This window comes from Pongo abelii, chromosome 10 (genome assembly GCF_028885655.2).
Source record: "Pongo abelii isolate AG06213 chromosome 10, NHGRI_mPonAbe1-v2.0_pri, whole genome shotgun sequence".
In the NCBI taxonomy this organism is placed as follows: Eukaryota; Metazoa; Chordata; class Mammalia; order Primates; family Hominidae; genus Pongo; species Pongo abelii.
Window position 1 is genome coordinate 60173984 of NC_071995.2, and position 25166 is coordinate 60199149.

A 25166-nucleotide genomic window follows, 5' to 3' on the forward strand; every position below is an offset into this window, starting at 1 on the left:
AGCAATTCACACTGCACTGATTTTTTTTCTATTTATGACAGCATATTACAAGAGCTATGGTAAGATTTTTAAAGTTCATGAGCCTCTAGCCTTGGATCAAGCCATGCCGCAGCTCAATCTTTTTCAGTCTTTGTTAGTAGTGCACATCATGTCTAAACTAAAATATATGGAATATAGAGTGTCGTGTCCAAATCACAGTCTGTAACCTCAGATGGGCAAGAAATACCACTTTTTGTATATTTATGTTTTTATAACTGATGATGAAAATGTCATCTCAGTACATTTAAAGATGTATCCCCTCCCAACCCTCACACCCACTCTCACCTCCCACAGTCCTGCTTCCCACGGTTGTGTCCGGTTTGTACCAGATGGAGGGAGCTTACTTAACTGCACAGGAAGGAGAAAGTGAATCTGATGCGCAAACTCCATTTATCTGCGATGGTATCCACTCTGACATCCAGCTTCCTTTCTTGTCCTTGGTCACTGGCCCAAGCAGGTGATTACACGGTGTTCCTCAGGACCATCCACATTAGCCCCATTACGTCTAGCTGGCTCAACTTCAGTAAAATCATTTGACCCCATTGTTCTCTGCATCCTTCTGTGTGGTCTAGCCTCCCAGATAAAGGACAGTCAAGGGAATAACAGAAAGTCATGTGGAGAGAAAAAGGAATCATTAACTAATCTAGGAAAGTAACATTTTAAATAAAATTGAATATTAGTTCTTTAGTCTGTTACTGAAAAAAAATGAAAATAACTGGCACCAGATTTTCACAAAATTTGGAGGGTGTGCTTGGAACTCTTTGACTTCAAATACGTACAGTGTGGCTTACCCAAAGTCCACTTTGAAGGGACCTGAGAAGTACCTCAAACAAGACAGGTAGCTATCTTTCACAGCAGCATACACTGAGATGCACGACGCCCATGTGGCTACAATTGGAGGAGACATACCTGAGGCATGCATACACAGAGGAAAGCCTGTGTGAGAGCCAGGGAGAAAACACAGTAAGACCTTGTGGACAGAGAAAACGTAGTGGTTCTAAATATGAGCCCACAATCATTATCACAACGACAGATGCTTCTAATTACAGGTGTTCCATTGCCATTAAACTGCTCTCATGTGCACACCTCCATAAAGTACCTTGTAGGCTCTGGAGTATGTAGCAGCAGGGATTTATTTATTTAACAGTGGTTAATTTTTTCAAACAATTAAGAAGGAAGCCTTTAGTCCTCAATAAAAATGACAGGGATTTAGGGATAATGGCATTTGCAAATGTAAAATTTTTCCTCTAATTTTGGATCCTTGATGCTTTCTCACATACATTTGTGATGTATAGTCTGTAGGCTTTACTGTTGTGTCCCAGCAGAACCTAGAACAGGACCTGGAAAATGGCAGGCACTAATTATGGAGTTAAGTCGTGGGAATCACAGTCACAGAAATGGAGGTTGTTATGGGCTGATCTGTGTTCCTCCTAAACTCATATGCTGAAGCCCCAGCCCCTAGTTCCTCAAAATGTAACCTTATTTGGAGATAAATGAGGTTGTCTATTTGGCCACTTTTATCTATTTGGTCATTTTAAATAAGTTAAAATGAGGCTGTTGGGGTAGGACCCTAATCCACCATGACCGGTATCCTTAAAAGAAGAGGAGACACCGGGGATGCATACACAGAGGAAAGACTGGGTGAGGATCCAGGGAGAAAATGGCCAACTGCAAGCCAAAGAAAGAGGCCTCAAGAGAAACCAAACCTGCCAACTCTTGATCTTGGACTTCTATCTTCCGGAAACTTTGAAATTTCTGTTCTCTAATATCACTCAGTCTGTAGTATTTTGTTATGGCAACCCTAACAAACAGATGTGAATAAGTATCTGGGCTTCATTACAAAATAGTATTTACAAATTCTAAAGACTGCCAGTTGCTTTTGTAAGCTGAAATTCCTACTCATTTTATTGGTTAGTTCCTGTGTTTGTTTGGATCTTGCATATGCCCTCATTATATTGGCATTCTATTGTATTTGCAATAATTCACAATAGTTTTAATTTTGCTATTCTAGAATGCTTCCAATTTTGTTTTCTAAATATAAAAAAACAAGTGGTGCATTTAGGAACTATGTTTTAGGAAATTAGATATTTAGATCTGAAATTCCACATATTGACTCACAGCATTCAGCCTGGGACCCCACATATTTCCAACAGATGTGTTTAGGCTGATTACTTAAATGCTCAACACTTCAAATGTTCCAAGTATCTTATCTGTATTAAAATTGGTTTCAGTACTGTCTTAATTTTTTCTTTAGAAAATATATAAAATATAATTTAAGTGAGCACCAAGAAAATGTAGTAGAATGAGTCCTATCTTTCCTTTTTTATGTGATAGACACAGATAACTTGCGAATGAGTTCTTAAAGCTGTTTTTCTTATAACATATAATCTAAACATGCATTGATAAATAATATAAAAATAGCAACAAAATAGAGCCTGCCATGCCAACTCTTAAAATACAGTTAAAAACTGAATTTCCTTAATATTCATCTATTTTGGGAACTAGTTCATCTTTTTTTCCTCTTTGTACTTCAGGTGCACAGAACTGGATTAATAATAATCCGTGGCTTATAACATACTCTCAGCATTGGTAACTGTATGACCCACTTTTATCTATTTGGCCATTTTTAATAATGTGATAAGTACACATGAATTTTCCCAAAACAAATATTGGGGCTCTGATTGCAACCCACATTCAACTATGCAGTCACCTCATATGACATCCCTCTCAATCTTCAGATTTGAGGCAATAACCAAATTTCATCCCATACTCATTATTCCCTTTATTCCCTTGCTGTTGTACAGAAAGAATAATTACATATATATGTATTTAAAGGGATATTTTAGTTTTTAACTCTATAAAATGGTATCATTAATTTTTTAGAACTTGCTATTTTGTGCAGTATTATATTGCTAAAATTTATTCATATTTGTAAATGCTGTACTTCATTCATTTTACTACTATGTCATATTTTAATGTGAATATACCACAGTTTATTCATCCACTCTCCTACTGATGTCTATTTAGATTGTTTCCAGGCTATTCCATTCCAAGTGGCAATGATGTTAACATCCTTACACATATTTTTGTTATATATGTAAATGAGTTTTATTGGATATCTAGGAGTATAATTTTGAAGTCATATGATATATGAATGTTCAATTTTTCCAAATTCTTTAATGTTTTTTAAAATGATTGCACCAATTTGCCCTCCAATCAGTGAAGAACATTCAGTGGACCTGTTTCCTCTCCAATAATTGACACTATCAGGCTTTTATATTTTCTTCCAAAAGAAGAGTGTAAATTTATGTTGTATTATTATGTTTCTTTGTGTTTTCATGATCACTAATGGATGTGATATCGTGTAATAAACATCTCTTCATATGTTTGTTAGTCATATGAGTTTTCTCTTCTGTGTCTATTTATAACTTTTGCTACTTTTCTTACTGATTTGTAGATAATTTTTTGTGCTCTTAACACCAATCCTTTGTCCGTTATGTAGATTGTCAACTAGTTTGTGACAGTACTTCTCACTTTAAGAGATCTCTTTAATGAACTAAAGCTTTTAATTTTAATATAGCAAAATATATGTCTTTTCTTTTATAGTTAACATGTTTTATGCCTTATTTAAGAAATATCTTTCTACATCCTAGGCCTAAAAATCATTCATCTGGATTGTCTACTAAGTGTTTAAAGATTTGCTTTTGATACTTAAATCCTTAATCTATATGGAGTTGTTTTTTCATATAGTGTGAGGGAAGGACCTAGTGTCATATTTTCATAGACATTTAATGAATTATTTACTCTTCAGGCATTGATCTGTAGTTACTGGAAATTATTATTACATTATTCTTAAAAAAAAAAACACTCCCAAATTTTACTACTTACATAAAATTCTAATTAGTTATATAATGTTTTCCTAAATGAAAAAAAATTTGCATAGTAGGAGTTGAGGTTACTAATACTATCAAATACAATCAGAATGATTATAAAAAGAAGAGAAATGAGAAGATGATTTCCCTGAAGCATCCCCAATCATCTCAACAAGGCATATTTAAAAATCTGTTTTGACTAACTGGAACACACACAAATTCACACATACATATATACACATACACCATACACAAAAGTAACCACAACATGGGAAAGGCAAGCATAATCATTGTTCCACATATCCACTTCTATTTTCATTTTTGCATTCCTACTATGACATAATTTGTTTTACCTCATTTTTGTATTAGCTCTTTTGAATGCTGCTTTAAATGAAACCGAATTAACCTGTACCTTATAGATAAGTAGGTCACAAACAAAGAAAAGGCACACCAAAACGTAAATTAATTGCCACATATCCACTATTTCAGAGGAGCTCTTGTTTCTCTGTTTCTGCTCCATCATGGTATGACTGCATCTCTGTAAAAGCAAAAGGGTTTGGCCAGGCGCAGTGGCTCACACCTATAATCCCAGCACTTTGGGAGGCTGAGACGGTTGGATCACCTGAGGTCAGGAGTTTGAGACCAGCCTGAACAACATGGAGAAACCCTATCTCTACTAGAAATACAAAATTAGCCGGGTGTGGTGGCGCAAGCCTGTAATCCCAGCTATTCGGGAGACTGAGGCAGGAGAATCACTTGAACCTGAGAGGCAGAGGTTGTGGTGCGCCATTGCACTCCAGCCTGGGCAACAAGAGCGAAACTCCATCTCAAAAAAAAAATTTAAAAAAAAAAAGTAAAAGTGTTTAATTTCCAAACCATTTAACAAACATCTATTAAACATCTACTATGAGAAAGTGCTGTGCTAGATATTTTACAGAACAAAAATTTGCTCCATAATATAATCAGGGAGCCATAAATAAATCTAAAATAGGCCCATCTATGTTGTTCCACAACTGATATACCCACAAATGTTGACTGACTTCAACTACGTCTGTAATTACTAAGCACCTAAGAGGATATGGCATTGTACATTTCAATGGTCTCATTAAATAAGCATTTGTATTTCTTTTTAAAGATTCCATTTAGTAATTTCATTATGTAGGAAATTTAAAATAGAAGCAGTCAATAGCGGTAAAATTTTTAAACTATATCCATTTCCAGACGTGCTTCAGACTATAATGTAAACACTGGCATAGAAAATGTTGAATATTACTAACATATTTGATGAAGACTTTTCTCCAAAACTAGAGAAGAAGAGAAAGTAAGAAATAGTCTTTCCAAACTCTTCCTTCGTGTGGTATGTACAGTCAAACACAACTCCAGCCTACTCAGTTACTTGGCTTTAGGTTTCCAGCTGACCCAACAGCATGACCAGCTTCACATAAAGATATGAAAATCTATAATGCACACTCTAGGCTCTCTATTTTCCAGTCTGTCCTGTTCTATCTCTTTAAGCACTCCTGCCTTTACTCCAGAGTCTCTAGTGGGGTATCCCATCTAGGCCTTCCATTTCCAATGGCTGCATCATGGTTTCTTTTTTATAATTAATATTACTTATTTTATTTATTTATTTTTTGAGACGGAATTTCGCTCTTGTTGCCCACGCTGGAGTGCAATGGCGCGATCTCGGCTCACTGCAGCCTCTGCCTCCCAGGTTCAAGCATTCTCCTGCCTCGGCCTCCCGAATAGCTGAGATTACAGACACATGCCACCAGGCCTGGCTAATTTTGTATTTTTAGTAGAGACGGGGTTTCTCCATGTTGGTCAGGCTGGTCTCGAACTCCTGACCTCTGGTGATCGGGCTGCATCATGATTTCTATGAACTACCCTAGGTAAGTTCAATCTCTCCTCACCTCAAGGTTCTGCTCAGTATCACATTCCCTATAAATCCCTCTTGGGGTCTTCCACGATAACCCCTACCTAATCTCATAAACATATATACACCAATATGAGGAAGTTAGAAAGACTTTATTCCTGCCGGGTGAGTGAGTATCATCATAAGGCTTTCAAGTCAGATATTTAAAAAGTATAGTGCCACAAAAATTTGCACTTGTGGTCAGAGACCTCAGATTAAGTCCAAAGTCCACAATGATTTGTGTGTAACATTGAGCCAGTGATTTAACTTTACTGAGACTCAGTGACTAAATCTATTAGTTATGAGAAATAACGAATTCACGTGAATGCTGTCAGAAATTACATGATGTATGAGAGAGTATTTTTAAACTATAAAGTGATCTAAAATATAAGTGATTTTCATCTTATGGCAATGATTCAACCACTACGAAAGATATTAAATTTGGTATCTCTCAAGATATTCTGTAGTAATAACCTGTTTCAACTATGCTAGGGATAGGACAGCCAACAAATTTGTGAGAAAAGACAGAGATAATTATCTAAATCATGCCTCTATTCAATCACTGACCCATTCATTTGAGGGTAAAAGCAAATGTAAGGTTCAGGAGATAGGACAGTGACCAAGGTAGACATAACCCCTGCCCTCATGGAGCTTATATTCTGTCCATGGTTCAAAACAGCTAGAAAATGTGGGAAAGCTGCAAGCACCAGCATGACCATTGAATTCCCAGGTGAACATCACTCTTCCTGAAATCAGTGTCACCTTTGTATTTTACTGAGACAAGAAAGAACAGAGATGGAGCTTAGCAAACTAACACAGGAACAGAAAACCAACTACCACACGTTCTCACTTATAAGTAGAAGCTAAATGATGAGAACACATTGACACACAGAAGGGAACAACACACTGGGGCCTTTGGAGGGTGAAGGGTGGAAGCAGGGAGAGGATCAGGAAAAATAACTAATCAGTACTAGGTTTAATACCTGGGTGATGAAATAACCTGCACAACAAATCCCCATGACACAAGTTTACCTATGTAAAAAACCTGCACTTGTATCCCTGAACTTATAAGTTTTTTTAAAAGCCCATGCTATCTGATTTACCTCAATGAATCCGCCTGTGAGATCAGCATATGATCTGCTCCATCATTCTCAAAGAACAAAAGACAAAGTAGTCTAGATGAAACCCAGGATGTTCATAACGAAAAGCCTAATGGAATATTTCTATACTTGAAAAAGTAGGATATTTCCTTCTGTTAGAGCAACACTTCAGCTCTTTGAGGATAACAGCTAACACTCAGGCTCTAAGTGCTCCTTTAAGCATTGACTTTTTATCTTATTTAGCCATTACAACTCCAGGTAGTAGGTACTATCATTATCGTGTGGTATTATAAATGAGGGGGAAATAAGGCATCAAGAGGTTAATAACTTGAGCTAGGTCACACAGCTATTTCCTGTTGAACCCAAGAGTCCAATGTATTACACAGTCCATATATACCCATCGTACTGCACTGCCTCCGTATAGATTCCTCTCAATGAGTGATTGATAGCATACAAAGGGCTAGGAACCACTCACTGTTCCATATAACCCCAATCACTCCAGAATTCATTCTAGGGCACTGGGTACATCGAGAAACACCATTCACACTGGTTTGGTGTGAACTGCACCGCCTAGGGGTATGCAGCACACAAACAGCATAATCCCACACTGTGACCTGTAGCCCCATCATAAACCATACCTTCTTTTCCATGGCCTTTCTTATGTTGCTTTTCTACCATGGAGAACCCTCTTCTCTCATCTCAACATGCGTAAAACCAGTCATCATCTAGCTCATATCACCCTTGAAGCTTTTCTAGGCTCTTCCAGCTACAGGCATCTACATATTTCTCCTCTGAACACCTATTTCATATTCACTTTATGGGCATTTTGAACTACTGCTTAGCATTTAGATACATAACAATTTGTATTTTACCAAACACGTTTATTTACTCAGCCACATTTAAGTTTATTGAGGACAGAAAACAGCTTTTATTCCCTCTCTCAACTGCATACTCTCTCTCTCTATGCCCACACTCCACACCTCATATAGAACTAGAAGTTCAATAAGGCTGTTTGGATAGTTGGTGGACTAATTGATTAATCTATTGAATAAACATTCACCTAAACTTAAATAATCTCCAAGAGTTTCTATCTCAGATGTAGGTGCACACACAATGTGTGGGCCTGTAAGGTAATGGACTAAAGAAGGGAATAAAAAAAAAGCTTTCACTGGGAAATTGCCCTAAATATAAAAATCACAAGAAATGGAAATGTATAAGAATTCAATCTGAAAACTTTTAAAGGGAGAACAGGCTAACTGGAAAAGTAAGAAAAAAAAGTGGTTTTATGCATTTAGCATTAAAGTATCTTCTCAGGATCTGAAAATCAAATGCTTCTCCTCATCATTTCTGTCATTTTTCTTCAGAAGATGTAATATATCCCCCACATTTGAAGTATATATTAAAATTCAAATGCTTAACACCTTATACTTCTTCATTCTACTCTTTCTCCCTCTCTCTCTCACACACACACATACATTCTGAACCCTCCCCCAACACACACACACACAAACCTACCCCACATATTCTCAAATCTCCCCCACCACACACACCACCTTTTGAGGGAGAACTAGCTCTAAATCATCAAAAAGCGCTCCTGAGATTGGTTCATGAACTCGGGCTCCCTCTGCTGGGTCTGCAGCAGTACAACAGACAAGTCTGTAGAGTAGGAGTTTACAGAACTTATTCATAAAATATTCTCCTGTTTAAACTCGAATTTAAGCTGACTAGCCTACAAGACGCAACAATTTGGAAACAGAAAAGATTTAGAAGTTGAATAAATTAGTAACAATAACTCAAGACAAGTGGTTTTTAAAGCACTGCAAATCAGTATTTTTGCCCCTGCTTATTTCCATTTGTAGAAGAATGGTAGAATTCATCAGAGAATTGCAAAGATTGCAAAGATAATGACATAAAACTGTACAGAAAAAAACAGCTTCAAGAGATAAGATCTGGATTACATATGTATTTGTCAGAAATAAATGCAGATGAGTATGACCAAAGGCCATATAAGGTCTCTAAGCAAGATTTCTGAGGAAGTTAAAAAAAAAAAAAAAAAAAGGAGCTAAGAAGTATTACTAAAAGAATACAAATCAAAGCTGTTGATAACATCACTGAAATATATTAGCCAACCCAGGAGTAGAGTATATTGAGCCTACACAGTCACACACACCAAGAAATAAAAGAAAATGGAATCACAAAGTGCATTCCACATTTACTAAGTATAACAGAAATGTAACTTATACATCAAAAGGGAAATAGTAAATATTGATTGCTGTTAAAAGGAAATGTTATCTCTCATCGAATTGATTTGGTGCTTATTATAAAACGAGAATGGTTAAATTGGCCTAAAACAAAGCATCAGACCAGAAAAAAAGATTGAAAATAGATCTAAGATCTTTAAAAATCAGAAAATTATACATAACTGTCTGTAATATTATTTTCCTTAAGATAGACTAGTATTCTACAATAAATACATCTTAAATCAATCCCAGCATGATCTTGTAGAATCATCAAATACGCAGGGAATTGGATATTCCACAGCTTAGAAATTCCAGTACAGATATTGGCAGAAGCTCTAGTTACTGGTGTAGCCAGTCCATATCCTTTCTCTATTGTCAAATAATGCACTGTTGTAAAAGGTCAATCAAGACTCTAGCCCATAACTCGCTACATAATTTGAAATAGCCAGTGCAAAATGAAAATGCAGGGCCCCTTGTTCAAAAAAAGTACCAAGAATTTCAAAACAGTGAAAACGGAACAGGAACCCAACCAAGTCAACTCTTCTAAGCACAGCTCTTTTAAGATGGGTGATAGTGAACTTTCATGTACATAGAAAGAGGGCGGGGAAAAAGCCAAAAAGGATTCTATGAGCACCTGAGTTGTAAAACAGGCGTTCATTCCCTCTGCAGAATTGTATACCTTTTTTAAAAAAAAAAAAAAATAATTACAGGAATATGATTGGTAGGAATTCACCCTTCCCCTCTGGAGTCCTCACCCTTAGAAACATCCAGGGACTGATTGATTGAAAACAGAGCAGGAACCAAACCAAACAAACTTTTCTAAACATAGCTCTTGTAAGTATGGGGCCCTGTGTGACTACACAGATCATATGCCCATGAAGCTGGCCCAGCTCTGCCCTAGTTTAGTTGAAGGTTAGCAATAACATATATATCTTCATGCATCCCCAACCCCAACATTCACAGATGAAGACACTGACTCATCTTACCATCGTGAAGAATTTCCTTTCAGAGAGACATCTTTATTAAAACACAGTTCAGTTTAGTTTCCCAAATGCTCATTGAACCTGTTAATAGGGCATATTTGTGTTCTGTCTATCCAAATTTGGTTTGAGAGACAGAGCACAAGTTTAGAGAACCTAAGATAACTCCCGCAGATATTTTTTTTCTTTTATTTCCTGTGAGGAGTTGCACAACTTAAGTTGTTAAAACACAGTCTTCAGCGTCGAACTGCCTGGGTTCAAATTCCATCTCCACCACTGACCACCTGTATGACTTTGAACAAGTTACTTACACTTTTTGTTTGAGTCTTTCTTTAAACTTTCTGAGTCTCTGTTACCACTAGCAGATAATAATAGTACTACTCATAGGGTTCTTTATTGGGATATACTGAGGCATTATTTATAAAGAGTTTAACTCAGTGCTTGGCATATAATAAGTGAATTTGATATTATCATCATATAATAATTTTTTTTCACATATATTAGAATCCAGATCACGGAAAACCAGCTGGTTGTCTATGGGCCACTTGGCATTTGAAAACCAGTTGTGCTTAGTGTGGTTTAATGGATTATTCTCTAAAAAATAATTTGAAATATAGCTCCCCATATTCTCCATATTTTAAAGGTCTTCATTAATTCATTGATTTTATAAACATACATTGATTCTCTACTCACTGACAAGCATTATGCTGAATAGTAGGGATGAAAAGATGAAAAAGATTCCCTTTCTGCCCTAAATGAGCTCACCAAGCAGACACTTAAGTGGATAATTTTAATACAATGTGCCAAGTGCATCAGCTGTTGGGAGACAATTCTCCATGGGTGGCTCCCATTTCTGCACTTTCCAAGCAAAGGCATTAACATATATTTTGTTCCAGATTAGCTGTTCAGGAATGTTTGTATGTCAAACTGCCTTGGAAGGTACAAATAGTGTCTCTTTCCAGGGCAGAAGGCAGGTTTGTTTTCTCACTAGGATAATAAAGATATTTTTTCTTTCCAGGGTAAAGTTTGAGCAGGTTTGCTGGCATCCCTTTTGAAAAAATGAAGGTTTCCAAAGTTTGAGATTCTTCTGTTGTGCCACAAACCCCCTCTATGTGCATAGAAGGGGAAAGTTGATATTCCATGCTGAGAGAATCAAGGTATGAAACAGCATAGTATGAATGCATAAGTCTAAACGATGCAGTAATGCTGACAAGTTAGAGATGAGATGAGAAGAGGGAAGAGATGACGCTGGAGAGCCATAGAAGGACAGAACCTTGGAGGACTTTATAGGCCAGGTATAAACTTACTTCATAATAATCATTTAGCTAACAATTTTACAATTATAGCTCTTGAAAAGTTATGCCAGTTTTTGAACAAAACTTTCTTCTTCAGTAGAGAAATCTTTTCCCCCAAGATCCACTAAATAAATACACATAAGACATGATATAGTAATATTACAGTTTCAGGGAGACATGGTCACCCATGTACTTGACTAGCCAGAGAATATCTTATAGGACACATTTGAATTAAACATCACATTTGGATGAACCCAAACACTTCTTAAGTAAGTTGAAAAGAAAGTATTAGTCTATTATATATATATGCATGTGCTAGTTTCATTATGGGCTTATGTATTATTACATGTGGTCTCAAGTCAGGCCTTTATTTTGCCGTAAAGGTATGCTGTCAGTTACAAAGTAAAGTTTGAGTGCAAGGTTATCAGAAGCCCAAAAAGGCTGCTGAAGGATTGGTTTAGAAAACGGGACAGAAGAAAGATTGCACCTTCCAAAGAATGATTCAATTGCACACCACCTCCATCATTCCCTACCCACTACTAAGTCTTTCCTTTCTCCATTGGCAGGTATAATAAACCTTTATTTTTTGTAGAAATTGGACTTCCTTATTTTTGCATTCTTGTTGTTGATTTATATACACTCATTTTCAGTATTGAATTGCTATCTTTTTTCTGTGAAAACTGGTTCATCTTAAGTTGTGACAAAATCCATTATAATTTTTCTTATTAAAATTAATAAAAGTTTTTACCTTTAGTTTTTCATTTAGCAAAAAGTTTTTCAGAAATGAATTACAGTCATTAATGGGGGATGGATGTACTTTGAACTTCACAGTAGGCTTTGAGGAGACCATAAAGGTCTTAAACAGAAGGGCTTGAGCAAGTTATGAGCCAGTGCTCCGAAGTCAAAATGCCTAGGGTTAAAATGTGTCTCTGCCACATATTAGGTATGTTACCTAGAGCAAGTTTCTTCTTGTGCCTTGTCTTTCTTGTCTAGATTTCTTGTCTGTGAAATAAAGGTAATAATAGTTCTAATACCATACTGCTGTAAAAATGGAAAGATTTAGAAAAATACCAAGTACATAGTAAGTACTCAATTAAATGTTGTCTGCTAATATTATTTTCTTCACATTTGTAGTGTCTGTAATTCACTCTAACAGCACAGTGGGGAACACATTTGAGGGTATCAACACCATCAAGAAAAGAAATCCATGGGAGGCACAATCAAGGCAAGAAAAAACACAGGTAGGGAATAAGAAGCAAGCATATGGTGGAAAATAATGTGTTTTATTTTGGACATGTTGCGATTAAGGTACCTGAGTAAAATTCTTTTTCTTCTATCTCAGCAGTTTGTTCAGGTCAATTTTATCACTGCCTTCTAGGACAAAAAAGATTAAGTCCAATTAGGATTATGGTTTGAAATAGAAACTGAGAAATAATATAGGTTCAAGAATTTTCATTGTCTATTCAATGTTAATCTATTCAGGGAAATGGTTGGTCCTAGAAGCCACATGCTTGCTACTGTTAACTATGACAAAATCAATGCACTGGTTTTGTACTCCGATAATTCATTTCCTTGGAAACTCAGAGGTTGTGAAACAAACATAAATTAAGCTTGTGTTTACCCTGCCTTTCCCAAAGCTAATTATTCAACATAGCTGAGACTTAAGAGTTTCTAACAGAAAGGGCTAAAAACAAATCCAGGTAAAGAACAAGAGGCCAGCACAGGTGTAAATTGCTTTCATGCTTATTTAGCCTTTTACCACGTATATCTCCCCACCACTCTTGTTCCACTCACCATTCTCAGTACTGCCATCTCCCCGCTCTCCCTTCCCTGTCCCTGACATCTCTTTCCATAGCTGTGCAGGATGGCAAAGACTATTCATAATTCATGTTTATGCCCCTTGTTCCCAGAATAGCTTGGCACATATTAGGTGTTTCATATGTGCTTAGTTAAAAAGGAATCATTGTTGCATAAACCCACTTCCTGATGATAAGCTCCTTAATCACCTTATAATTGAAAAAGTAGTTCCGTGGATAAGATCAGGGCCACATAACAGGCAGTTTCTATTATGTAAGTCTGTATAGTTGTAAATACCATACATTAAATCTGAATCCATGTGTGAAAGAGGTTACTGCAGACACATAAAATTAATTTCAGTCTCATGCTTTAAACTTTTATTATTTTTCAAATAAATCAGTAAACAACATCATAAAAAGTTCTATCTTATTTACTGCACTAGCCTGAATGTGAATAAGATGGTCCTCGGTAAATATTTAAGTCACCTACCAATAAATAGTTTCCTTTGGTTTTCTACCCAGAAGCAGGTATTTTTCTTTTTTATTTTCTTGGACTGTATACACAAACTTTATCTAAATGGTAGAAAAAATGTTTTTCTTCTTTTTTAGGTTCTCCCAGTAACCTAAAAATAAAAGCATAGTACACTGTAATAACAGCAGTGCTGAGAGAAGTACTCTTTCAATACCATACCACCTATTATTTTTAAAGGAGATTAAAAACTCATTAAGAAAGATCCAGTTGTATTTCCATTCTGCTGTAATGTGAAAAGTAAATAATTTTGTCTATAAGAAGTAACAATTCTAACTCAAATAACTGTTATGATGTAAGAATCAATTGCGCCTCTTCAGATAACTATACCACAGCATAACGTCTCTATCCATCTGGCAGTCAGGAATCTCCACAAACCAACATTTCTGCAGTTCACCGATACAGTGGTAATGAACGTTGACAAAGACACCGAAGCACTGTAAGATGCTAAATTGTTATCTAAATCACCAAAAATGCTCACTGTCATCTTGTAATTTTACTAAATCCTAATTTAATTTTAAAAAAATGTTAAGTGCAGGGTAGGGTCTCTGAAACTCAGAACTACTGACATTTTGGACCGGATAATTATTTGCTGTGAGGACCATTAGTGCATAGTGGGATGCTTAGCGGCATTCCTGGACTTCACCCACGAAATGCTTCTAGGACCTCTTCCTTTCATCCCCATGACAGTCAAAAATGTCTCCAGGCATTACCAAATGTCTCCTATATGGCAAAATACTATCTGTGGTGAGAATCACTGCTGTACAGGTTATAATGTGTGGCAACTCTCAAAGATCAAGAATTCTAAAATATACCATTTCTCAACCATTCTTGATAAATAATAAGTTTTCATGTTATGTCTTAGTAGCTCTCCATTACCCAGCATATTAGATTAACCCATAAATCCCATTTCCCAGTTATAACAATGATAAACATAAATCCAAAGTACTTGCTCTATTCAGGAACTTAACTTTCTTACCTTTTAGCAGCTATTTTTAACAGTAAATTATAAGACAAGGGAGAGTTCCTCTGGTAAATTGCTTTCATCTTCCCAAGTGACTGGAGGCCTGAGGGACTATACAACCATAGTTGCAGCCTAACACATAATGTCTCCCTTAGCATTTTCCTTTACTCTCCATAAACAAAGTAATTCACATCTTTTCGGCTGCTATCAGGAAGCCTTTAGAGTTTCTCCTGCTGTTGCAGAAACTCATATGAAGGAACAAATTTTGCAGAGAAGGAAAAACGTTATATTTTAGTTCAAAATTAATGAAAATGAAATACATAATTCAAGGAGGTAAGGAATTAGTGGATATATTATATTAATATAAATTAATATTGCAAATAAAGAAAGATCAGTTGTGACATTCAAATAAAGAAAGATCAGTTGTGACATTTTTGCTGGCTAACCTGCTCCCCAGGGTGTATGGGGGTAGGGAAATGAATGAAAATTAGAGTTCCTTATTATTTAAACTTAGTGATTATTCACATGTGTTCCTCTTTTTGTTTCACTGGACATTTCCTGAGTACCTACTACGTGGCAGGCACTGTGCTAGGGACATTCACAGCGGTTGACAGTATTTCCACACATAGATCTATATTACATACTCCACATAATGGTCTTCTCTAAGTGATACTTGAAATTCACTGACCCATATTTGATCTGTTTTAAGTGTTCTGATTTTCAAACACAATATGTTTCTTTGAGAGGGACATGCTTATTTTTGGACAAGGGTCAAGAAAGGGAGAAGAGAGGAGAGAAAATGGCATGTTGAATAACATTTTATTAAACTGTGAAAATCCCTTTCTGAACAACAAAGTGAAAATCATGTCAGTGGCTAGCAAACTGAAAACTTGACAAGTGATAAGCATCAACAAATTGCTTAACAAAATGTTAGCAACTGATTACAATGTTGATGCAGAACAGAAAAAGCCAGCTGACATAAAATAACATGTTAAAACTGAAAACTGCACTAATGAAAAGGGACAATGCTCTATAGCTCATTGGCTTTTGTTGGGGATGGGGAATGGCACATATGAAGCAATACAAAAACATTCATGGCAGTTCACTGGAGTAGCTAGAAATTGAGGGCACAAAACCAAATGTCAGAGCCCATCTTCTGCTAAGTAATTATAAAATAAATAGATCACCTACAACCCCTTAAATTGTAGGGACTCTGGGTGGCATCCACACACAGAGAAAGAAAAAAAAGTAACATTTGCAAGTTCTCTGTGCACTTAAGCTTACCCAACAGCAAATAGTTAGCTCCTCCCTATTAAGGGCTGGGTGCGGGGGCGGTGGGTTGCTATGTATAATCAATTTTTTTGTTAAAACATTTAGAAAGTCCTGGAATTAAAGAGCTTCGGGCATGTTACCTGAGTAGCGTTCCACTAATTATCTTTGAAAAATTTAAATGTTCTCAATTGTGCTCCTGGAACACTCCAGATGGGCTTCCTAACCATTTCCAGGACCACTTTTGAAGAGTGGCCCTGTATGTACTGCACCAACATTATAACAAAGCAATAGAAACACCATTTTAAAAAAATTAATTTAAGGAAAGAGATAAAGTGTTCACTTGAGTGTAAATTTTGTAGCAGTAGAAAAAATCTGTTTCCACTATCTAAAATGACTATTTTTAAATGTTCTTTTTTAACCTCTACTTTAAAGGAGTCAGATATGTTTGTATAACTTCAGTCTGAGTTATTACATCACTGTTCAACCTATTAAATAAGCCAAACCACTATTCCCCATTTTTTATTTGCTGCCTTCCATTTCTATCCTTTCAATGTTTCTATGATGACCGTTTCACTAGAAATTTCATATTTCTGTCGTTCCTATTCACAGCTTCATGGCCAGGTCAGTTTTTGTATTTGAAAACCCTTGATGTTCAAAGCATCCATTTAGTACACAATGCAAAACTAGGAAATGGTATTTTAAAACAATTAACAAATGAGAGATGCCTACACAAAACTGAATCAAGTCCAAAAAAAAAAAGAATTTAAAATCTACATTGATAAGATAAAATTTTCAACATGAAATAAAATTTGTATCACATTTCTCCCCAAATTAACTTCCTTTTTAAAATAAACATTTTTGAGCCCACATTCACAAAAAGTTACCTTAATCTGGATTTTTCCCTCAGAAAGCATTTAACATGAAAATATTAAACTCTAATCACTTCTACATTGCGAAAGGCCCATATTTAGCAGAAAAAAAAAAAATGAGTTTCCAGGAGACACTGAGGGCATCTCCCCAGTGTCTATTTCCTTTCTCCTGTGTCTTACAGTAACTAGGCAGTACAGGTATTGACCCTATCCCCAACTCCAAGAATGTACTCTGATGTGTCTAAACCAGTTTTTTCAACCTTACTAAATGCAACAGTCCAATTATATAATAAATATTTTGTAATGGCCTCTCTCTATACTAAAGTAAAATTTTTTAATAAATACAATTATCTCCACACATAATTTTTTAAATCAATACCTTGCTCAAAATAAAACATAAAGTAGAAATAAACAAAAGTAATTTGTTTTAAAATGTATTTTAATATGTAAATCATCAGGCACAATATTGTAGTCAGATGCATACAGCTTTATATGGAATTACCATGAAGTGAGACACCTAAAAAACAGGTGACAAGGCATGTTGCACAGATAATTCAGATACCAGATCACCATCCCATCTGTGATATGATTTTTCAACTGAGCAAGCAAATCTTAGAAAAGTTCTGAACAAAGTATAATATTATTACAATACATCCATAGCTACATTTCTGGAAAATTCAGTGTATATTAAAATAGTGCCCCCAAAATATATTTTGCAGAAGTCTAGATTCAGATTATATAAAATTATATACAATTTTTCATCAATATTGTATTGTCAATACAACATTGTCAATACAATATTGTCCAGAAGCACATTCCAAGGGAATGCAGAATGTGGAATAATTATTTGTGGTAGAGGCCCATCCTGTACCTCGCAAGACCTCTATAGCATCCTTGACCCTCATTCACTATATGTCAATTTTGACACACATGCACCCCCAGCATTGTCACAACCTGATATTTCCCACAAAATTCCATGTGCATCTTCCATAATTTTCCATGCACACACATTCCCAAACGTTGGTATAACTCCCCGTTGACACACTCCCAAAGACTGGTATAACTTTCCACATTGGATATTCTAAATAACTGGGAATATCCTTGTCACGGTGGTTGTTTCAGTAATAAATATGGAACCCAGGACTAAGCATGTCAGTGTTGAGTATTTTCCTGGCTCCATGAAGGTCAACTCCGTGAGCACAAAGCTCAGGACTTATAATGAAAATTCTGGAACCTTCTTTTGGATAATGTAGATACAAAGTCCGAAACCGGGCAAAGCTAAAAGAAGAGGAAAGAACTAAAAGAAGGGTAGAAAAAAAATAGAGAGGGAGATTTCCTCAATCATCCCAGAAACCTTATTTCCATTATGTAAGCAAACAGTTCCATTTAATACGTAAGCCATGTTGAGCTTTGTTTTTCCATTGCTTACAAATGAAAGTTCTCTTATCTTCCCCTTGCCCTCCAAGGATATATGACTCAGGGAAAAAAGCAAGCAAGATGAAGGCAAGGACCTTGAATACCCAGTTTAATTTTGCGTCCTTGGACTGTAGCATGGTATGTGGGTGCCAGTAAATATTAGTTAGTTGAATGAATGAACAAACAAACATAGGCTTGGACAAATAATCATGGAGCATATAGGCTTGGGCTAGCTTCATGGCTTCGCCATTTACTACCTGGGATAACCCTAGGCAAATAGCTTATCGGTTTTCTTACCTATAAAACTGGAGGCAGAGTTCTACCTGCTCACCTCTCCAACTTCATCTCACGATACTCTACTCCTAGATTATTACACTCCAGCAACACTAACCTCTTTGCAAGAGCCTCAAACACCTCACTCTCTTTTCTGAGGCATGGCCTCTGCAAAGAATATTTCATCTGCTTAGGACACTCTTTCTCTTCCCCTTCTTATGCTTGGATTTTTCTGGTCCTTCAAGATTCAATTTAAAGTGTTGCTTCCTCCACCAAGTCATCCCTGACAATCCTACAGCCTTTCCCAGATTGCTATCACAATACCGTTGATACAAACTGAATATTTGTGGAGCCCTAATATCCAATATGATGGTATTAGAGGTGGGGCCTTTGGGAGGTAATTAGGGTTAAATGAGGTCCTAAGCATGGAGCACATGATGAGATTAGTGCCCTTATAAACAGAGGAGACCAGAGCTTTTGCACATCCTCTCTTCCTCTCTCTTTCCCTCTCTCTCTCCACCCCATGTGAAGACACAGCATGAAGACAGTCATCTGAAAACCAAGAAGATGGCCATCAGCAGATATTGAATCCACCAGCACTTTGAACTTGGGCCTTCCAGCCTCCAGAGCTGCAAGAAAAAAAGGTTGTTTAAGCCACTCAGTCTACAGTAGTTTGTTAGCCCAAGCTGAGAAAGACAACTGATAGATATCAATAGCACTTGTCACAATCTACACTTTGTGGCTATGATTTGTTTCCTTGTTCATCTAATGTCTCTTTCACTAGAAAGGAAAATCCATGAAGGCAGGGAGCACATCCATCTAGTTAATCCATCACCAACACCTAGCATGTAATTGTCAATATCTAATATCGAATGAATGGTTCCTACTACTTCTCCAGTTAACTTCATACTCCTCAGTCTCTATATTCTCCAGCTATATAGGCCTTATTTTAATTCCTCAAGCTGCTATTGCACATTCCACTCCCCATGCCTGAAGCCTTCTTTCATCCCAGCACTGTAACATTACATACTTTCTTCCTGATCTCATCTCCTTTACCTGTCTAATTTCTACTCTTCTATCAGATCTTAGTTTAACATTGTTCTTTTCCAGAAGGCTTTCTCTGACCCCAAATACTAAGTTAAAACCCCCTACTATTCACTGCAATAATTCCATGTCATAATACTAATCACAAGTACTATAATAATTACTAAATTACCTCTTTTCCATGGTAAACTGTAAGCTCTATGGAGTCAAGGACTGTGTCTTAGTCACAGCTGAAACATATAGTAGATGCTCAATAAAACCTATTCCCTTCCCTCTTTTGATAAGACTGGTACCTAAATCTGAGGTTGTCAACAACAGCCTATTGCAAGAGAGAGACTTTTGGACTATTCCCAAAGTCCAAAGTCTATTCAAGCAAAGCCATATTCTTAACAAAATCTGACTCCTCTAACTTGATATCAAGCAAAATGTCAGTTCTGAAGGACTAGATATTTCAATAAATTGCACAGAACTCCAGTGACAGGCATCGCAAGATTGCCATCAGATTTATGATTTGAAAACTCAACTACTCAAGTAAAAATCTCTTCAACACAAGGTTATAGGGCCAGCAGAGTGTTACTATTACAAGGTTGAAAAGATTTAGAAAATTCACTATGGAAATAAAATAAAGGGTTATTTAAAAATAAAATTAAACATTAGAAAAAAACAGGTAATAAAAAATAGATTTCACATATAGTAAAACAACAAAATTAAACAAGGAAATAGGCTTTCTTTTCAGAAAGCAAACTCAGAGACTGGTTTACCATCTCTGAATTATTTCACTTATGAATGTCATCAGCTCAATTAAGTTAGTAACAAAGCTTGCATTGCGCAATAAAGTAAAAAAAAATCATATTATGCAAAATGTTATTAGGAAAGCTTACCTTTTGGCTGGTCAGTAGACAAAGAGTGAGGATTTTCTTATTCTGTGATGTGAACTGATAAAAAACATAAATCTCAGGAGAAATCATACATGTATAGAAGAAATGCATGGCTTCTTCACCCTGATTGACTTTTCCCTGCTCTCCATGTGTCTCGGGAGAAGAATGCTCTTTTTTATGCCAGACGCATCATGATGAATGCTGATGAGACAATATTTGACTCATCACTGCTTAGATGGTTATTTTGCATGCAATCTTTCAATTTCTTCATCAATTCATTGGCTTGCACACACAGCAGTATTTGGGGTGCGATTCCTAGTTAGCAGGTGAACTTTTTTGTTTTTAAATTACAGGGATTTTATTAGGAGAAAGGGTATAATTACTTTCATCAGTTTAGATTAAGTTGATCCAAGAATCAATCAAAAGATGCAATAGTCTTCAAAGTTATTTTCTTTAATACAGTGACCCACAACTGTTGTGAATCGTTTCATGTCTATGGAGATACAGATGAGCTAAATAGATACAAATCTAGAATCATACAACACGTGGCAGTTTTTGTCTTCTTTGTGATTCTTCTGTCAACCCTAATAATTTCAGAGGAAAGCAGATCTGTTTTTTCCCTCTATGAAACGATCTCATTCCAATATTCAAAAAATACAAATAACAGAGGACAAAACTTTTCAGAATATAATTTCCCCTAAGGTTTTGGGAAATCACTGCACAGAAAAAATAAGCTATCCTTGTAATTCACAATGGCAGTTAAGCATAAGGTATAAAGATATCCTAAGCTTTTTCTGTAAACACTATATACGCAGAGAAGTTTATAATTAGCAGTGGTTAAGGGAACCAAAGACAGAAGATATTGACAACTGAGAAATATGAGAAGCCAGGATAACATCTTCTAACCACAAAGTGTTGTGTGGTGAAATATTTGTTAAGAGAATTAGCAAGAGTAGGCAACAATTTCTCTCACATGCAGAGAGTGGTATTTAGAGTACAGCCATTGGCTAAGTAAAGCTTTATAGAACAGTAATTGGTAATGTTTTGGGGGACATGCACCCCTTTGAAAATGTCATAATCTACCATTTCTTATTCCCAGAAAATATATGCATATGCACAAAATTTTTCATAAAATTTGAAGAGATTCCCTGAGGCTCTGAAGTCTGTCCTTAGAACTTTCCTCCTTCCTCCACCCCCATCCCCAGCAGAAGTCTCTACTTTGGAGAGAACCCTCACCTTAAACATGGGACTGAAGATTACAGGGAGAAAAAAGTACTATACTGGTAGGAATTTGTCTTCAATACAATCGCGGCTATTTAGCAGAAAAACTCCTGTTTCTTACCCCTGCTACCTCAAGGACAGATATGTAGAGAAATGTCCTGCACCGATTCTTCCTAAAGAGTCAAGGGAACATATTTACAGTTCATGGGCAAATAAACTTACATTGTAAATGATCATATATAAGCTAATGAAGAATTGAATGAAAGTAATATTTATTAAGTACTTAGGTATGCTAAGCCCTCTATGAGCTGCTTTAATACATATTACCACATTAAATCTTCACAAGAACCCTGAGAGCTAGTTACTATTATTCCTACTTAAGAATAAATGGAAACAATGGTTCCAAGAGGTTAACTAACCTGCGCAAGGTCACACTGCTGGTTGAGGATGGAATTTAGGTTCTAACTCAGAATTATCTCATTCCAAAGCTCATCTTCTTTCCTTTACCTTCTATTTCTTCACAGCTAAGTTTATGGCATGGTCATCCACTGTGCTTGGAAAACACATTAGAGCTTAGGGCCTTTCTCATGGAGTACATAACTAATCCACTCAAAAGAATCCCAACCCCTCCCCACCACCTCCACTCCAACCACCCTGATACAAAGCATCATCATCTCCCCCTGGATTATTGTAATGGCCTCCTCACTAGTCCTTCAGCTTCCTCCCTGGCCCTCATACAGCCCATACTCAACACAGCAGCCAAAGTGATTCTTTAAGAACAAAAGTTAGATCACAGCATCGCTCCTCTATTCAAACCCTACAATGGCTCTCAAACACACTCAGAATAAAAACTGCATGCTTTATGAAAGCCTACAAAGTCCAATTTCGTCAGGTCTCAGACCTGCCTCTCTGACCTCACCTTGGATCTTCAAAATCCCTCCTGTCTAGCCTCACTAGCCTGCTTGATGCACTCTTCAATTTTGTCCTGCTTATTCCCTCTGTCTGGAATGCTCTTCCCCTATATCTCTATCACAAACTCCCTCAAATCTTATGTCTTTGCCTCAAATGCCGCCTCCTTTATGAAGGCTTCCCCAGTCATGCTATTTAAAATTGCACATCGCCCAGGTGTGGTGGCACCCACCTTTAGTCCAAAGCTACTTGAAAGGATGAGGCAAGAGGATGGTTTGAGCCCAGGAGTTCAAAGTTACAGTGAACTATGATCGTACCATTGCACTCCAGCCTAAGCAACACAGTGGGACCCTGTCTCTAAAAAATAAAATAAAATTGCGCACCAACTAATACCCCAATGTTCCTTATTCTCCTACCCTTCTTTATTTTTTCCATGGCATGTATTATCATTTGATATACATTTAATAGCACTCCTATGCTTATGTTCTCTTTCCTGCCTCCTGTAGAATGTAAGTTTCATAAGGGCAGGAATTGTTGCCTGATAGTTTACTGCTGTAGTTTTAGTTCCTGAAACAATGCTAGGCACACCGTATGTGCACAATTAATGTTTGATGAATGAATAAGTAAATAATGGTCACTGGCACTCCAAGTTTTAATTGACAGACCAACAGAACACATTGAACTGTGCAGCCTTCTAGAGTCTACTTGTATGATAACTGCTGTAATAGGAGGGCTGCCTCTCAACACTCCACTGCACGCCAATTAAATTCAGCCTGTGAGTGTGTGCGCAGTCCCCAGCAAAGTTTGGCCTCCCCTGGTACAACCAAAGGGCTCCTGCATGTCATCTTTTCAGTTCAGTGCACCACTTAAGACATCTAAATCAATGGAAACAGAAACGTTCATTTTAATTTAAAATAGCCTTTGCAGAAAAGGTGTGAGCTTTACATTTTAAGCAAGTTTGCCAACTTTATCCTTAGTTAAATAATGAGAGCCACAAGAATTAATAGATTTCATGCCACCCAGAGATCAGAAATAGGGTGAAAAAAACAGTTTCCTTCCTTTTCCACGGAGTAATTAGATATACAAGTGAGGACATCTATGGTTTTAAGAAATTGTTAGATGTGGTTAAATGCTTGGGGGCGGGGGAGAGGATGAGAAAAAGAATCCTCCCAAAGCTGTTTATCTTTACCAACCTAGGAAAAGACCTTGTCAATCTCTGTTAAAAGGTGTGTTAGGAGAAAATAAAATAAAGACAAATAAGCAAATGTGTTTTAATACTCCTGAAAAAACTAATAGTCAGCAAGACAGTCAGTATTATAATTACTTGTGCTGCCACAAACAGGGCATCCATCAGTGCAAAATGAGTACACCTTACTGAATTACTGAATGTTATAAAATGCTTAAGTATTTTGTAGAATTCATTTTCCCCATTTACAGATTGTCATTGACAGACATTGAAATAAAATGAAACATTACACCCCAGAGTGTCAACTCAGGTTGTTCTTAATGGAAAAGCAAAATACAAAAGTTTATAATAGAATGTGAGAATTATGCCTACCATGTTATAGTTTATACATTAATCTAATATAAAATCAAACATAGCAATTCAAAGAATTAATTAATACCTCTTCTCCTGGTTTGGGATGGAAGAAGGGATACTTTAGCCAATATCTGCACCAGAGAAACATTTTCTCCATTTAGGAGGCTGTGTGAGCAGCAGCATGCATCTTAGTAACAAGCATTACTTGAACCATAGCATGTGACAAAAAGAAAAAAAGACTAAGGCCAACACTTTGGGGAGAGGCTTTCTTATTATTCAAAAGGCATAACACATTAGAGCTGCAAGGGATCTAGACCAATTTCCTCACTATACAGACAAGAAAACAGGGGTTTGGATTTGAGAAGTGACTCTCCCAAGGTCACACAGTGACTTAGCCAGGATAAAAATCACATCTCCTAACTCCCAATCCAATTATCTTTTCACTACCATGTGGGTACTCAATAAACATTGGTTTCTCTTTCTTTTAAGCAGCAGGAGGAAAGACAGAGAGAAAGGACATTGCCATTTATTATTGTTTTTTGTATTTTTAATATAAGGACTTTAGAAAGACAATACCGAAGCGGCAATGTGTATTTTATTTCCCCAGAGCATGATGTGCTCTTGGGTAAATGTGTTTTATGAAGAGATTTGTCCTGGGAAGTTGGCAGATTTTACTGTAAATATTTTAACAGTTTCCTATTATTTAGTTGTGGGATTAAATTTTTATCCCAGCTGCCCCAGACTGATGTCTGCAAGTTATAAGTGGTTTTGTGAGGGAGTGCTGGCAAGAAGAATTATGGCTTTCTTCTTCAAAGAATGTTTTGGTAGACATTCAAAGAAGAACTTTTCCTGTCTGCAAGAAATCAGCTCTCAACTTCTTCAGCTTCCCACCAGCTTCAGAGAACTGCTGTGCTGCAGGTCAAGGCCTTCTGGTGCTATCCACATCTGGTGACCAAGCAAGACAGGAGGAGTAGAAAGGCTTAGACAGTTTGACCAATGCAGAGCAGCTCTGAT

At 36.6% G+C, this 25166-nt stretch overlaps 1 protein-coding gene across 7 annotated transcripts in view; it reads right to left on the bottom strand.

Annotated features, from left to right (window-relative positions):
• Positions 1-25166, bottom strand: part of TAFA2 (TAFA chemokine like family member 2) — a 585401-nt gene that overhangs the window by 421006 nt on the left and 139229 nt on the right. For 2 of the 7 annotated variants that reach the window (XR_010135623.1, XR_010135622.1), the window contains 2 exons: positions 13728-13860; positions 12706-12815 (listed from right to left, as the gene is read on the bottom strand). The gene's annotated coding sequence lies outside the window, so the exon portion shown is untranslated. 7 annotated transcript variants of the gene reach the window in all.